Source organism: Panthera leo, chromosome C2 (genome assembly GCF_018350215.1).
Source record: "Panthera leo isolate Ple1 chromosome C2, P.leo_Ple1_pat1.1, whole genome shotgun sequence".
Taxonomy (NCBI): Eukaryota; Metazoa; Chordata; class Mammalia; order Carnivora; family Felidae; genus Panthera; species Panthera leo.
Genome location: NC_056687.1, coordinates 123,108,744 through 123,123,827, shown reverse-complemented (window position 1 = coordinate 123,123,827; position 15,084 = coordinate 123,108,744).

Below are 15,084 nucleotides of genomic sequence, written 5' to 3'. Positions count from 1 at the left end.
AGTGAGCCAGGCTTTGTCTTTTCCAGTGGTGTCTGGATCTCAGTTCTGGGGAAAACATGGAGGACTCTTCCTTGGCAATCTAGCCCACCCAAGAGACAGAGGTTGTTTCTTATATCTGCCATTCCTATATTATTTATAACTCTTTTTCACTCTCACTAGCTAATTCCATATTACTCCAGTAGCCATTAATAATTCTTTATGCCAAATTTTCTGTGTTCAAATCACTGTGATGTTTCTAATCTCCTGTCAGGACTCTGACTAATATATTCTCTACAGTATGTATGCTATTATTGTCCAATATTTAAATTCAATCCCATTTCCTTCAAAATTGACAATGCTCTTATTATTTTACACTGGGAACATTTGTTTACACATATTTATCAATACCTTTGCTCCTTATTTGTATTAGTTTCCTATTGCTGCTGTAACAATTTGCTGCAAACTCAGTGGCTTTAACAACACGAAGTTATTGTCTTGCAGTTCTATGGTTCAGTTGTATGTGTCTCACTGGGACCCCGATCAAGGTGTCAGCAGAGCTGCATTCTTTCTGGAAGCTCTAGGGAGAATCCATTTCTTTGCCCTTGCCAGCTTCTAGAAGGTGCCCACATTCCTTGGCTCCTGACTGTCTTCCTCTGTCTTCACAGTCAGCATGTTGGGCCAAATCTTTCTCTTGCTTCCGTCTCTCCAGTCTTCTCTTCTGTTCCACATTTACGGACCGCTGTAATTACACTGGGTCCACTCCAATAATCCGGGACGTTCTCCTTATTTTAAGGTCAGCTGAATGGCAACCTGAATTCCATCTGCTACCGTAATTCTCCTTTGCCATGTTAGGTAATATATTCACATATCCCAGGATCAGGATGTGGGCATCTTTAGGGGCATTATTCTACCCACCACACCATTTCTTCTTGTAACGAGTTTCCATCTGGGATTATTTCCCTATTCCTTTATAATTTCTGTTAATGAGAGTATTTTTGGTGGTAAGCTTTTTCTTTTTCTTCTTTTTTGGGTCTGAAAATGGTTTTATTTCATTCTCATTCTTGAAAGACAACTTTGCTGGACATAGAACTATAGTTTGGCATTTCTTTTCTTTCAGCATTTGGCTCCCACTGTTGCTATAGAAAAGTCATCAAACCGTTCCTTGTCTGCTTGCTTTTGAGTCCTCTTTTTCTACAGTGTTCTCACATATCACTTTGATGTATTTTGACGTTGACTTCTAAAAATATTTACCTATTTTCAAATTTATTAGAATTTCTCTGCTGGAGACTTGGCGACTCTCAACAATTCTGGAGTATTTTCAGAAATTATCTATGTTTACATTATTTCTTCCTTTTTTTCCCTCTTTTGTCTTCTTCTGGAATTCTAATTATATTGGATTTTCCCTATATCTTTCCTTTATTTTCACTTCTCTTTTATATTTTTTAATTTCATCATCTCTCTGGCCTGAATTTTTAGTAATTACTGGGATCCAATTTGCAGTTTGAAATTTCTCTCTTCAGCTACGTGTATTTGTTGATTAATTTTTCCATTAATATGTCCACTTTTGTCTTCTATATCTACAGGTGTATTCTATATTTTCTATTCTGTTGATATTGCCAAGCCTCTTTTTTATTTCTTTAGGCATATTACACATACTTATTCAGATTTTTGTGTCTCTAAATTCCAATGTCTCATGTTTGCGTGTGCCTGTTAACCTGCTATCTGCCATCTGTCATTTGTTTCTGTTAGTTTGTAATCATACTTAGGTGAAAGTTGAGTTTGTGTTGTTTGTCTCACTCCAGACTTTACCTGTGGGGGTCCCTGGGGGACTCAGTCGGCTGAGCATCCGACTCTTGATTTTGGCTCAGGTCATGATCTTGTGGTTTCATGTGTTTAAGCCCCATGTCCTTCTCTGCATGCTGACAGCATGGAGCCTGCTTGGGATGCTCTGTATCCCTCTCTCTCTGCCCCTCCCCTGCTCATGCTCTGTCTCTCTCAAATTAAAGAAACTTAAAAACACAAAACAAAACTTCACCTGTGGTGATTCTTTGAGGCCTATGTTAAGTGTGACACCTCAGTGTATAAATTTGTTTCTGCCACCTACAGATGCTCCCACCATAGGACTTTCATTTCAATTTTTTGCTTGATTTTTTTTTTTTTTTGGAATGCACAGTTAACATATTTAATGTATGCAGGGATAGATTTAGATACCAAAAGTCCTTGCTGTTCCTTTCTGCATGGTCACTTTTATTCCCCATTCTCTCTCATAGTAAAGGTGTGACCTCCTAGACTGGCACAGATGTTAGGTTCTGAGCAGCACGTGCTAGACAGACATGAAGTAAATCATTTAGGGCCAAACCAACTCTGTTGCTCATACCTTTTCCAGGGGTTCTGGTTTTACTTCATTTTGGATTTTGTAGAATCGTTATTTTTGCATCAGTCCTACAATGTATTGAAAACTCTTCTGTTTTGTCCATTACTGAAATACGTAATCTATTATACTGTTGAAGATGGAAACTTTCGATTTTTATTTTATGATTATCATCATGGATTTTGGTTTTCCCATTTGATATGAATCTTTTTTATTTTTTCCTCCTTTTATTTATTTTGAGAGGGAGAGAAAGAGAGAGAGCATGAGCAGGGGAGGCACAGAGAGAGAGGGAGAGAGAATCCCAAGCAGTCTCCATGCTGTCAGCACGGAGCCCAATGCAGGGCTCAATCTCACAAACTGTGAGATCATGATCTGAGCCGAAACCAAGAGTCAGAGGCTTAACTGACTGAGCCACCCAGGGAGCCCTGTGAGTTTTACTTAATTTTATTTAACTTCTATGTAATATCCCATTGCGTGAATATATCATAACTGATGAACTCATTTTCTGTTGAAGATATTTATATTTTCCTATTTTCAAAATTATGAAAGATGCTGCAGTGAACATTTATATGCATGTTTTCATGTGTATATTTTAGAATTTGTAACTAACAGATACCTTCCTAAGAAGTCTCCCTAACTCCCCGTACTCAGAATGTGACCTTATTAAGAAATAGAGTGCTTGTAGGAATGATTAGTTATGGTGAGGTCATTCTGGAGTAGACTGGGCTCGTAATCCAAGAGCACATGAAGATGGCCATGAGAAGACACAGAAACAGAGGGAGAAGTCCATGTGAAGACAGTGGCAACATTAGAGTTTGCTGCCACAAGCCAAGGCGCACTTAGGGCTACCAGAAACCCAGAGGTGCAAGAGAGGATCTTCCCCTAGAGGCTTCAGAGAGAGAGAGGGCATGGCCAGATTAACATCTCGATTTCTGACGTCTAGCTTCCAGAATTGTGAGAGAATAAATTTCTGTTGTTTGAAGGTAGCCAGTCTGTGGCACTTTGTTATGGCAGCCCCCGGAAACTACACAAGATTGTAGAAAATATGCATATATTCAGTTTTCATAGCTTCTACCCAATGCTTTCTAAAGTCATTGTACCAATTATATTACCACTTTCAGTAGGAACATTCCCATTGCTCTCCATTCTCATCAGTGTATGGTATTGTGTACTTTTTAAACTTTTTAGATTTTGATACGTGTGAAATGGTACCTGTTTGGGCCTGTTCAGGCTGCTATAATAAAAGACCACAAACGGGGCAGTTTACAAACAACAGAAATTTATTTCCCGCAGTTCTGGAGGCTGACAGTCTGAGATCAGGGCTCCAGTGCCCTCAGGTGAGGGTCTCCTGGGCTGCTGTCTAATCCTTGCATTTTCACCTGGTGGAAGGGGCTTGGGAGCTCCATGGGGGGAGGAGGCTCTTTAATAAGGGTGCTAATCCCAGCCCTTAGGACTCAGTCTCTTCCCCAAATCCCCACCTCCAAATACCATCACCTCAGGGGTTATGTTTCCGCATACAAACATTGAAGAGACACAAATATTTAGACCAGAGCAGTATTTTCTTATCATTTTAAATTTTTGTTTCCCTGATGACCTGTGATATTGAGCATCTTTTTGTGTTTATTTGCCTTTCAGATTTAGTTTTCTATGAATTGCCAGTTTACAGATTTCCCCTAGTTTCTTCATTGCTTAGTTTATTCTTATTGATTGGTAGGAATTCTTCATATATTCTGATACCAGTCCTTCGTTAGTCATAGAGTTGAGATTATCAATTTTCCTGTCATGGTTTCACATTTCACTTTATTTATGGTGTCTTTTAATGAACCAAACTTCTTAATTTTAATGTACTAAATGTATCAATACTTTCTTTATGATTTGTGCTTTTTGTTTTGCATTTAAGAGATTTTCCCTTACTTTTAAGTTGTAAAATTATTCTAAAATTTCTTCTAAAATTTGTAATCTTGCATTTTTCAGATGAAGCCCTAGTTCTATCAGGAATTCTTTTATTACCATTGACAAAGTAATCCATCCTTTCCTTCATTGACTTCTAAGCACATATTCTGTTTTTATACATGTATCGATCTATTTCCGGGCTCTCTATTCTATCCTATTTCTTTGTTTATCTGTTGCTTCAGCAATATCACACAATCCTAAGCACTATCATTGTCCATTTTCTAACTTTTTGTGTTTCATGCTCCACTGAAAACTCTTCAGAATTTTTTCTCTTCCCAAATCACTATTAAATACTATTACTTAAAAATGCCATGTTAGCTACATTCTATAAATACTATTATGTAGTATTTTCACTATTGTTTAGTTCTAAATGCTTTTTAATTTAGGTTTTTATTTTCTCTCGGAGCTATTAACCATTTAGAAGTTTTCTGCTCAATTTCCAAGTATGTGAGCATTTTAAAACATTTTTGTTATTAATTGTATTTTAGCATAATGGTGATAAAAAATGTCTATGTGATGTAGATACCTTAATATTTGTTGCCACTTGCTTTGTGAATATACAGTTGTGTTTGAATATTAAATTGTATAATCTAATTGTTCATTGCTAGGTTTAAATTGGCCCATTAAGCAGAATTGCTTGTTGTTCAAAAATTCTCTATTCTTACTGAATTTTACAAGTTTGACCTACAAATTATAAAATGAAGACTCGGGGCGCCTGGGTGGCTCAGTCGGTTGGGCGGCCGACTTTGGCTCGGGTCATGATCTCGCGGTCCGTGAGTTCGAGCCCCGCGTCGGGCTCTGTGCTGACAGTTCAGAGCCTGGAGCCTATTTCAGATTCTGTGTCTCCCTCTCTCTGACCCTCCCCCATTCATGCTCTGTCTCTCTCTGTCTCAAAAATAAATAAACGTTAAAAAAAAATTTAAAAAATAAAAAATAAAAAAAAAAAATAAAATGAAGACTCTTTTCTTTCAAAATTTTATTTAAATTCTAGTTAGTTAATATATAGTGCAATATTGGTTTCAACAGAATTCAGTGATTCATCACTTACATACAACACCCAGTGCTCATCCTAGCAAGTGCCTTCCTTAATGCCCATCCCCCATCGAGCCCATCCCCCACCCCAGCCCTCCATCAACCCTCAGTTTGTTCTCTATCTTTAAGAGTCTCCTATGGTTTGTTTCCCTCTTTTTCCCCCTCCCATATGTTCACCTGTTTTGTTTCTTAAATTCTGAAGAGTGAAATCATATGGTATTTGTGACTTTCTATGACTTATTTTGCTTAGCATAATAAACTCTAGTTCCGTTCACATCATTGCAAATGACAAGACTTCACTCTTTTTGATGGTTGAGTAATATTCAATTGTATATATGTACCACAGTTTTATCCATTCATCAGTCAGTGGACATTTGGACTCTCTCCATAGTTATCCTATTGTTGATAATGCTGCTATAAACACTAGGAGACATTTGGACTCTCTCCGTAGTTTTCCTATTGTTGATAATGCTGCTATAAACACTAGGGTGCATGTACCCTTTTGAATCTGTATTTTTGTATCCTTTGGGTAAATACCCAGTAGTGCAATTGCTGGGTAGTAGGGTAGTGCTATTTTTAACTTTAAAAAAAAATTTTTTTAAATGTTTATTTTTGAGAGAGAGAGAGAGCATGTGCACAAGCGGGAGAGGGGCAGAGAGAGAGGGAGACACAGAATCCAAAGCAGGCTCCAGGCTCTGAGTTGTCAGCACAGAGCCCAATGTAGGGCTTGAACTCACAGACCATGGGATCATGACCTGAACCAAAGTCGGTCCTTCAACTGACTGAGCCGCCCAGGCACCCCTATTTTTAACATTTTGAGGAACCTCCATACTGTTTTCCAGAGTGGCTGTACCATTTACATTCCCACCAACAGTGCAAAAGGGTTCCCCTTTCTCCACATCCTCACCAACATTTGTTGTTTGTTGTGTCATTAATTTTAGCCATTCTGACAGGTATGATGTGGTGTCTCATCATGGTTTTGATTTGTATTAAAATTAAGCACCTTTTATTATGATTGTGAATTCATGAATCTTCCTGTAATTCTGTAAATTTTTGCTTTATATATTTTGGGATTATGTTATTAAGTATGCAGAAGATTAGAAATGTTATATCTTCCTGGCAAATTTAACATTTTATCTTAATGCAATGACCCTCATTGTTTTTAGTAATGCTTTTTTATACTGATATGTGAATGTAAAAACACACAGTGTAATTTTCAACTTTTCTGTGTACTTATATTTTAGGTGTTTCACTTGTAAACAACTTATGGCAGCATTTAAAAATATCTAATTTTGAATCTCTATTGTTAGTAGGTAAGTTTATACCTTTCATATTTAGTAGTGATATACTTGGGTTTATTATATCAATTTATTTTGTTCTAATAAATATGTATTTTCTATGCATATTTTTTGTCCCTTTACTGGCATTTATTGAATTGATCAAATTTTCTACTATCCCCCTTTTCTCTAATAATTTTAAAGTTATTCTGTATTTTATCTTTAATTGCTTACCCTTAAAGTTTGAACAAAAACATTTGGTTAGCAGTCCAAATGTAATTCGTATCTCTATTCTACTTTGGAATACATGGAGCCTGAAATATTTTAATTCTGATCTTTCCACTCTAGTTTTCATGTTATTTTTTCCCAGGATTTTCTTGCAATTTTGTTTGTATGCCACTCAAATTACTCATTTTTTAAGTTTATTTATTTATTTTGAGAGAGAGTCGGGGGGTGGGGGCAGAGAGAGAGAATCCTGAGCAGGCTCCACGCTGTCAGCACAGATTCCCAGTGTGGGACTCAAACTCATGAACTGTGAGATCACGATTTGAGCTGAAACCAAGAGTCAACAGTTTAACCGCCTGAGCCACCCAAGTGCCCCAAATTACTCATTATCTTAACTACTGTTTTTTATTTCCTTTGAATATTGTTTAGATCTCTCAGATGTTCTTTATTGTTCTCTACTTTTTCTTTTATCTGAGAGTTTCCTTCCATGAGGGTCTGCTAGTAAACTAACTCTGGGGGTCTTAAAGTGTCCTCATTTCATATCCACCCCTGAATAACAGCTCCGGCATTTAAGAATTTATTAATTATAGACATGTCTTAAGCATTTTGGAGATACAGGCATCTGATCAGTTTCTATGAAGAGTTTAAAAGAAGCCCTGATCTCTGTAAAGTACAAAATTTCATATTCATGTATATGAATCATGTTATATAAATCCACAGAATCCTTCATCATTGTTTGCGTAGCTGCTCTCTGAAAACCCTTTGTCCCCTCTCTCTCTCTTCTAAGTAGATGCAGTATTAAATCAATCTTTAGACCAATTTTAGGGAAATGTATTTAGTTTGGATTTTAGTAGTCTGATTTAAGAGTATTCATCCTCAAACTCTAAATCCAAAAAATAGCTTAATATTTTTTACAATAAAGTCAGTTTCCAGTATTCAGTTGCTCATGGACTAAAGCAGGAATGGAGCCACAATTTGCTATTTCGGCAAGGCTTGGGTTTTTAATGTCCTTCAATTCCTCCACTGGCGAATACATACCGTTTATCATGTGCCATCCACTCAAAACCGGTTTCTGACATTCCCAGGTGTTGTAGAACATTGTATGAAGGTGATATAATATATCTTGTCCCCTTTAGACACGATTCACTACACATAACCATGCCAACTTGGAAAAAATTTCTTAAATATTGAGAAACTGAAAGGCATAAAACTTTAAAATACTTAGGTGGACCGATTTCCTTGGAGCAGTCTAGGAAGTCAGCTGTTACCCTTAGTCTAGAAGGCTCTGAAAGTGGAGCAGACATGGGTAGCCTTTTTCTCTGAATTGTGAGAGCAACAAAATGCTATCCTGTCACTTTCACAGGGACTTCTCCATTGAGATGTTTTGTGTGGAAGGCATTTCCTGACTCCTAGTTCAGTCTGCTCCAGGCATTTTAAGCACTGGCGTTTGTATACTTATTATCCCTCCTTATGTAAGTGGGCATGGTGTAGAGAAAGAACTCTGAACCAGAACTCCAGACAATGAGAACCTAGTCCAGGGCATGTGACCCTAAGCCAGGGTGTAACCTGTCTTCACTTCCATTTCTTTGTATATAAAATGAAAACAGTACCTGCACTACAAACCCCTCAAGATATCCTCTTACTCTCTACCACCACCCACCATCATGGATATTTTGAATTTTCCAGCAAAATGCTCAAGCCTCATGAAAATATCAGCTCTATGTTTTTTATAAGAAGAGTGTACTTTTAAGTGGTTTTGCAACACAGTGTTTGGTGAAATCGAGCGATACAGAAAAAAAATACTCTGTTTAGGGAAGGTAAACCATTTATTCATTCAATAACTATCTAGCACTCAGGTACCAGGCACATGAGTCTCTCCTCTTCTAAAATCTGTATTATATTGAGAAGAGACAAGAAAACATGAGCAAGTAAATTCATAAGGCAATATCTGGAGAGATGACATTTAAGATGAGATCTGAATGCCATGTGATGGTCAGAGGGAAGTACAATCCCAGGAAGATGTTCAACGTTAAGGCAGAGAAGAGCTTGTCACGTTCATAAGACCAAAGACCAGTGGACAGGAGTGAGGAGTCTGAGAAGCAAGCAGAAGCAGATCAAGTAGGGCTTTGTGAGTTAGCCTAAAATGTTTTTGTTTGACTTCAGCTTTGATGGAGAGCTTCTAGAAGACTTTAAGATAAATACGTGCTGGAGAGTTAGGAGAGACATGTGTTGAAGGTAGGAGTGAGTGGGCTATGTGGGGAGGAAGAGGGAGAGACTGCAATAGGTGTATTCATTTCCTGGGACTGCCACAACAATGTGCCATTGACTGGATGGCTTAAACAACCTATTTCTTACAATTCTGGAGGCCAGGATCTGAGATCAAGATGTTGGCAATATCAGTTTCTTCTAAGGCCTCTCTTCTTGGCTTGTAGGTAGCTGTCTTCTCCCTGTGTCTTTACATGGTCTTCACTCTGTTAAGTATGTGTGTCGAAATTCCCTTTTCTTATAAGGGCACTGGCTATACTGGATTAAGGCCTATCCTACTGACCTCATTTTACCTTAATTACCTCTTTAAAGGCCCTCTCTACAAATACAGTCACATTCTGAGGTGCTGGGAGTTAGGATTTCCAGTATGAATTTGAGGGGTGGGATTCAATTCAACCCACAGTAGTAGAGGATATAGTGTGAGCTAATGTGTAGAGGCAGGATTGGCATAGAGCTTCTTGACCGACAGTTTAGACAGCATCCAGAAGCATACTTTACACATAATGGAAGTCAGGTTATCAATAGAAGTGAAAGCCAGGCTGGTAAGGCTCTTGAATGTAGGTAAGAAGCTTTGATCTTCTGTTACAGGTCATGCGGAGCCTTGGGGGATACCTGAGCAGTGGCAGAGGGTTGAGTATCCATAGTTAAGCTGATTGTGTGAACACTGGGTAGTAGGCAGATAGGGACAGGGGAAAACTTGGGGCGTTGGACTCAAGTCAGACCCTTAAAAACAGAAAGGAAAGAAAGTAGGAAGGAACATTCCAGGGAAGACCTGCCAGTGGTGATTTAGGCAGCAAGGAGATAGGACTTTATCGTGGGAAACTGTGAAAGCTTACTGAAAGGCAAAGTCTGCTGTGTAAAACTTGCATGGGTGTTATGGTCAGGATTGACTCAGCAGGACAGCTCACCTGATCTCTATCCAAACCCAGCACCTAAAGTCATAATGGAAGCTGGACACATTGTCTTATTTGGCTGGAAAAAAATATAGCTTCAGAGGCAACCAGACCTCAGTTCAAATCCCAGCTCCTTCATTTGTAGCAGTATGTGATGGTTAATTTTAAGTGTCAACTTGACTGGGCCGTGGGGTATTCTGGGTGTTCCTGTGAGGGTGTTTCTGGATGAGATTGACATTCAAATCAGTGGACTGAGTAAGGCAGATGGCCTTCCCTAATGTGGGTGGCCCTGGTCCAGTCAATTTAAAGCCTGAATAAAACAAAAGGCTGACCCTCCCAGAGTAAGACAGGATTCCTCTTGCCTGATTACCTTTCAACTGGGGCATTGGTTTTTTCCTGCTTTTGAACTCGAACTAAAATACCGGCTCTTCCTGGGTCTCAAGGCTGTCAGCCTTTGGACTGAAACTATACCATTGACTCTCCTGGGTGTCCAGGACCTAGATCTTTGGACTTATCAGCCTCCACAATTACATGAGCCAATTTCTTATTATAAATCAATTTCTTCTCTCTCTCCATATTTATTATCTATTTATCTATCATCTGTATCAGATATAGATATATAGATATGTATATCCATCTCTCTCTCTTTCTCTCTCTCTCTCTCTCTCCCCCCACCCACCCTTTCCCACTGATACCATTTCTCTGGTGAACCCTCACTAACACACAGTGTAACTTAATGTCTTTGAGCCTTAGTTTCCATGGGTGTTTGATAGGAGTAATAAATCACCTTTCTGAGCTGTAGGATGACAGAGGTAATGTATATATTGTCTGACTTATAGTAGGTGCTCAATAAGTGGTAGGTTCCTTCTTATCCCCTTTAGTGGAACAAAGCCCAGAAATGACAGAACAGATACATGTACTGAACTGCTCTTGCAATGCATGTGGATTGATGCTTTCCTTAGAGTGTTGGCAAAGGTGCTGGTAGGGCTTGAGCTGGTGTGGTGCCACGTGTGGAGCCACATTTGCCTGCATAGGAAACACCAAACCCTGGAGTAAAGATCAGGAAAAAGGCCACCAGCAACCTGTGTGGCCCTGGAGGAGTTCCCACTGTCACTATTGATGGCTCAATTTACTGTATCTCTACCATCTGGCAGGGAAAAGATTCAGCTCTTTATACAATTCATTTAATCTTAAAAACAACCTTATTGGGACGCCTGGGTGGCTCAGTCAGTTAAGTGTGTGACTTTGGCTCAGGTCATGATCTCTTGGTTCATGGGTATGAGTCCCATGGGCTCTGTGCTGACAGCTCAGAGCCTGGAGCTTGCTTTGGATTCTGTGTCTCACTCTCTCTGCCCCAGGCCTGCTTGCGCTTTGTCTCTCTCTCTCAAAAATAAACACTAAAAAAATTAAAAACAACAAAACAATAAAAAAAAACAACCCCACAACCTTATTAGGTTAGCTCCAGTTTGTAGATGAGGAAACTAAGGTCTAAACAGAATAAGTAGCTTTCTGGAGTCAAAGATGGTTAGAAAATGATAGAGCTGGGTTTGGAATCTAGGTTTGTCTGATTCTGGAAGTCATTCTCTTTCTACTAAGCTCTGTTAGTACCTCTTTTTTGCCTCTCCAAGTCCTCATATTTGAGCTACAAAATGGAACTAATCACACATGACTTACCTCAGCATACTTTTCTTTCCCTGGTCTTCGTTGCAGGGAACAAATGAAAATATGTTCCGGTTACTCATGATGCATTATAAACCACCCCAAAACTTAGTGGCATACACAACCATTTTATTGCACTTATGGATTTTGTGGGTCACAAATTTAGGCAGGGCATAGTGGAAATGGCTTCATCCTGTTCCATGATGTCTGAGGCCTCAGCTGAGGGGATCCAAACAGCTGGAAGTGAGTCCGCAGCTAAGAAATGGAATTATCTGGAGGCTCTGGGATGACTCAAATGTTGGAATTAGCTGGGGTTGTCAGCACACCTGTATGCGGTCTTCTTACATGGCCTGAGATCTTCGTAATATGGCAGCTTCAGGATAGTCAGACCTTGTACCTGGCAGCCCCAGGCTCCAAAAGTGAGCATCCTAGTGAGAAAGGCAGACGCTGCATTGCCTTTATGATCTAGTCTGGGAAGTCACGTAGCCTCACTCCTGCTGAATTCTGTGGGAAGAGGCAGTCACAAGTCGGCTCAGATTCAAGGACAGGAGCAATAGATTCCATCCCTCAATGGGAGAAGTGTCACTGGATTTTATGGCTCTGTTTTTTGTGTTTTGTTTCTTAAACCACCACCACAGGGTACACAGGTCCAAGGGAAGTACAAGAGAGCATACTGGAATAATTCCTTGCTATAATCAATGACATATTTGTTTTTAGTCGGGCACTCTGCCTTGCCAAGCATAAAACACTCATGTCTAAACAGTGTTGAACATGAACCGGATTTGGTCACGAACAAGCTTGTCTTGCTTTTTCCTGAAGAGAAATGCTTGAACTTTAAAAATCTTCTTTGGCAGTGTCTGCACTAGCATCAAAACATCTGAGAGATGTTGAAAATTCTGTAACCTCTCCAATTGCTTGTGGGTCATAAAGACCTGGCTTTACCTGCCAAGATGGGGGCAGGGGAACAGTAAACAGCTCCAGCTCTTTAAGGATCGGATTTTCAACCTTTCTTTTAAGGTTAAATACTTTTAATGGAATTAAGTCTGGGTCCTGTAGAAAGCCTCTGCTTAATTTTCCTTTTAAAAATAAGTTTCCAAAAGCCGCTATAATTTATTTATTTTCTTCACTTATCCAGCTTAAATTATTCAGGGGCTGTGTTTTGGTGCTTAATTGGGCAAAGCATTAATGACCCTGGTGAAAATGAGAGGGTTTGGCTGGGCTGGTGTCAGGCCTGTTCCTGTTAGATTCTATTTTCTGAAACAGGAGAGTTATTTATTTATTAAAAACTATTGACCCAAATAAATTGTCTGAGATTCATTACTGCACCACCAGGTGGGACCCTGGGCTTGGGGCATAAAGTGACCAAGGCCTTACATCATCCCACTCACAAGTTTTTGAGCCTGGTCTTAAAGGAACATGTGCCAATAACAAGTCAAAAATAAAGTGTACAGCCTGAACAAATTCGGAGATTTGTATTACTACTTTGGTGACAATCGGTTATTTATTACTCAGAGGTGATGGTGAATAAAGCTTTAAAAAAAATCAAATCACCAACGCTGCCTTTTCTCATATGAAACTATTTTTCATTGCTTACTTTTCCTACAAAACAATGGTGTATGGGAGAAAGATGGGATTTGGAATTAGGCAGACACTAATTCATATTCTGCATAATTATGTGAATGTAGATAAGTTACTCAAACTTTCTAAGCCAGTAATCTGGTTATAATAAAACTGGAAAAAAAAATACCTGCTGTTGCAAGGATTAAATGAAATGTGGAATGTAAAAGCCCCATTGCAAAGCCTGGCACCGAGTGACACATTAGCTAGTGGGTTGCTTTACCTGCTTTCTGCATCTGCAATGGCCCAGAAGAAGCAGAGGGCACAGCAGTGCTCCACACAGATGACGTGGACTTGAAACTCTTGTGGTCTGAGTACGTCCAAGGCTGAACTTACTCATCTTCATCCCCTCAGCAAGGTTGGTAGCTTTCTCCCAAAGGAAACAGTTATGAGTGGCATTTCAGAGACTTGGGAAATAGGTTTAAGAGGGAGACATTTTTATATTTATTGGATGTTGACTATGTGGCAGGCAACGTACTGAATATCTCACATACATTTTCTCATTTACTTTTTGGAATGACCTTGTGAAGCAGGTGTAATGCTTTTTAATTTTTTTTATTTATTTATTTATTCTTGGGACAGAGAGAGACAGAGCATGAACGGGGGAGGGGCAGAGAGAGAGGGAGACACAGAATCGGAAACAGGCTCCAGGCTCCGAGCCATCAGCCCAGAGCCTGACGCGGGGCTCGAACTCACGGACCACGAGATCGTGACCTGGCTGAAGTCGGACGCTTAACCGACTGCGCCACCCAGGCGCCCCAGGTGTAATGCTTTTTAATCAACCCCTCCCCAAAACATAGTGGCTTAATACAACAACCATTTATTATTTCTCATGAGTCAGCTGGGTGTGGGCCAGGCTTGGCTGATCTTGCTGGGCTCATTCATGCATCTTGTGGTCAGCAGGTGGGTCAATTGCTGTTAACCAGCCTTGGCTGGCCTTGGGTGCCTGAACAGCTCAGCTCTGCTCCTTGCAGTCTCTCAACCTCCTGCGGGTAATGCTGGGCTTGTTCTTATGGCAGTGGCAGGGGTCCAGGAAAGAAAAAGGAAACATGCATGTTACGGTCTTATTGGCCAAAGCAAGTCATATGGCCAAACCCTAAGTTGGGGTGGGAGAGTATATCCAAAGGGAATGGACTGAGGGAGACATGAACAAATGAGTGCCATCAGTGCACTTCATCTCCTGCAAAAGGCATCATTATACACCTATTTGTAGGGGAGGAAATGGAGGCTAGCAGTACTGTGTCACTTGGTCACTGGACTGCTCCCTGGTACATCTCTGTTGTGTTCTTTCTTGGTGATCTACTGTATGGGGTGGGGATGTTTTCCAATCAGCTGTATTTCCTCTTCTTTATCATTATTTAGTCTGTGTTTGAAATTTCATGTAAAATTTTCAGGACTAACCAATTGGTCCTAATGAAACTCTGTAGAATGATATCAAGGGACAGTGCAGGTAAGTTACTAAGGTAAGTCTAATGATTAGAGAAAATGAAAGAGAGGCAGATATGTAGTTGGATGGAGTGCAAATGGAAGAAAATGAGACAAATTTATGTTTCTCCTGTATATGCTGGTTTCCTTGACTTTGCCTGGGTCAGCTTCCCTTTCTCCGTGCCATCCTTTCTCAATTGGATCCCAAATCTAAAAAAGGCAAGATTCTGGTGTTGGCGTAGGCATTTATTAGCCCTTTGATCTTGGGCAAGGAAGTTACCTAACTTACCTTCTTTCCTTATGTGTGAAATGATAATAATAGCACAGATGTTGGTTGTGTAGGTTAGAGGAAACCTGCAGGTGAATGACCTGCCTGGCCTGGGCCCTA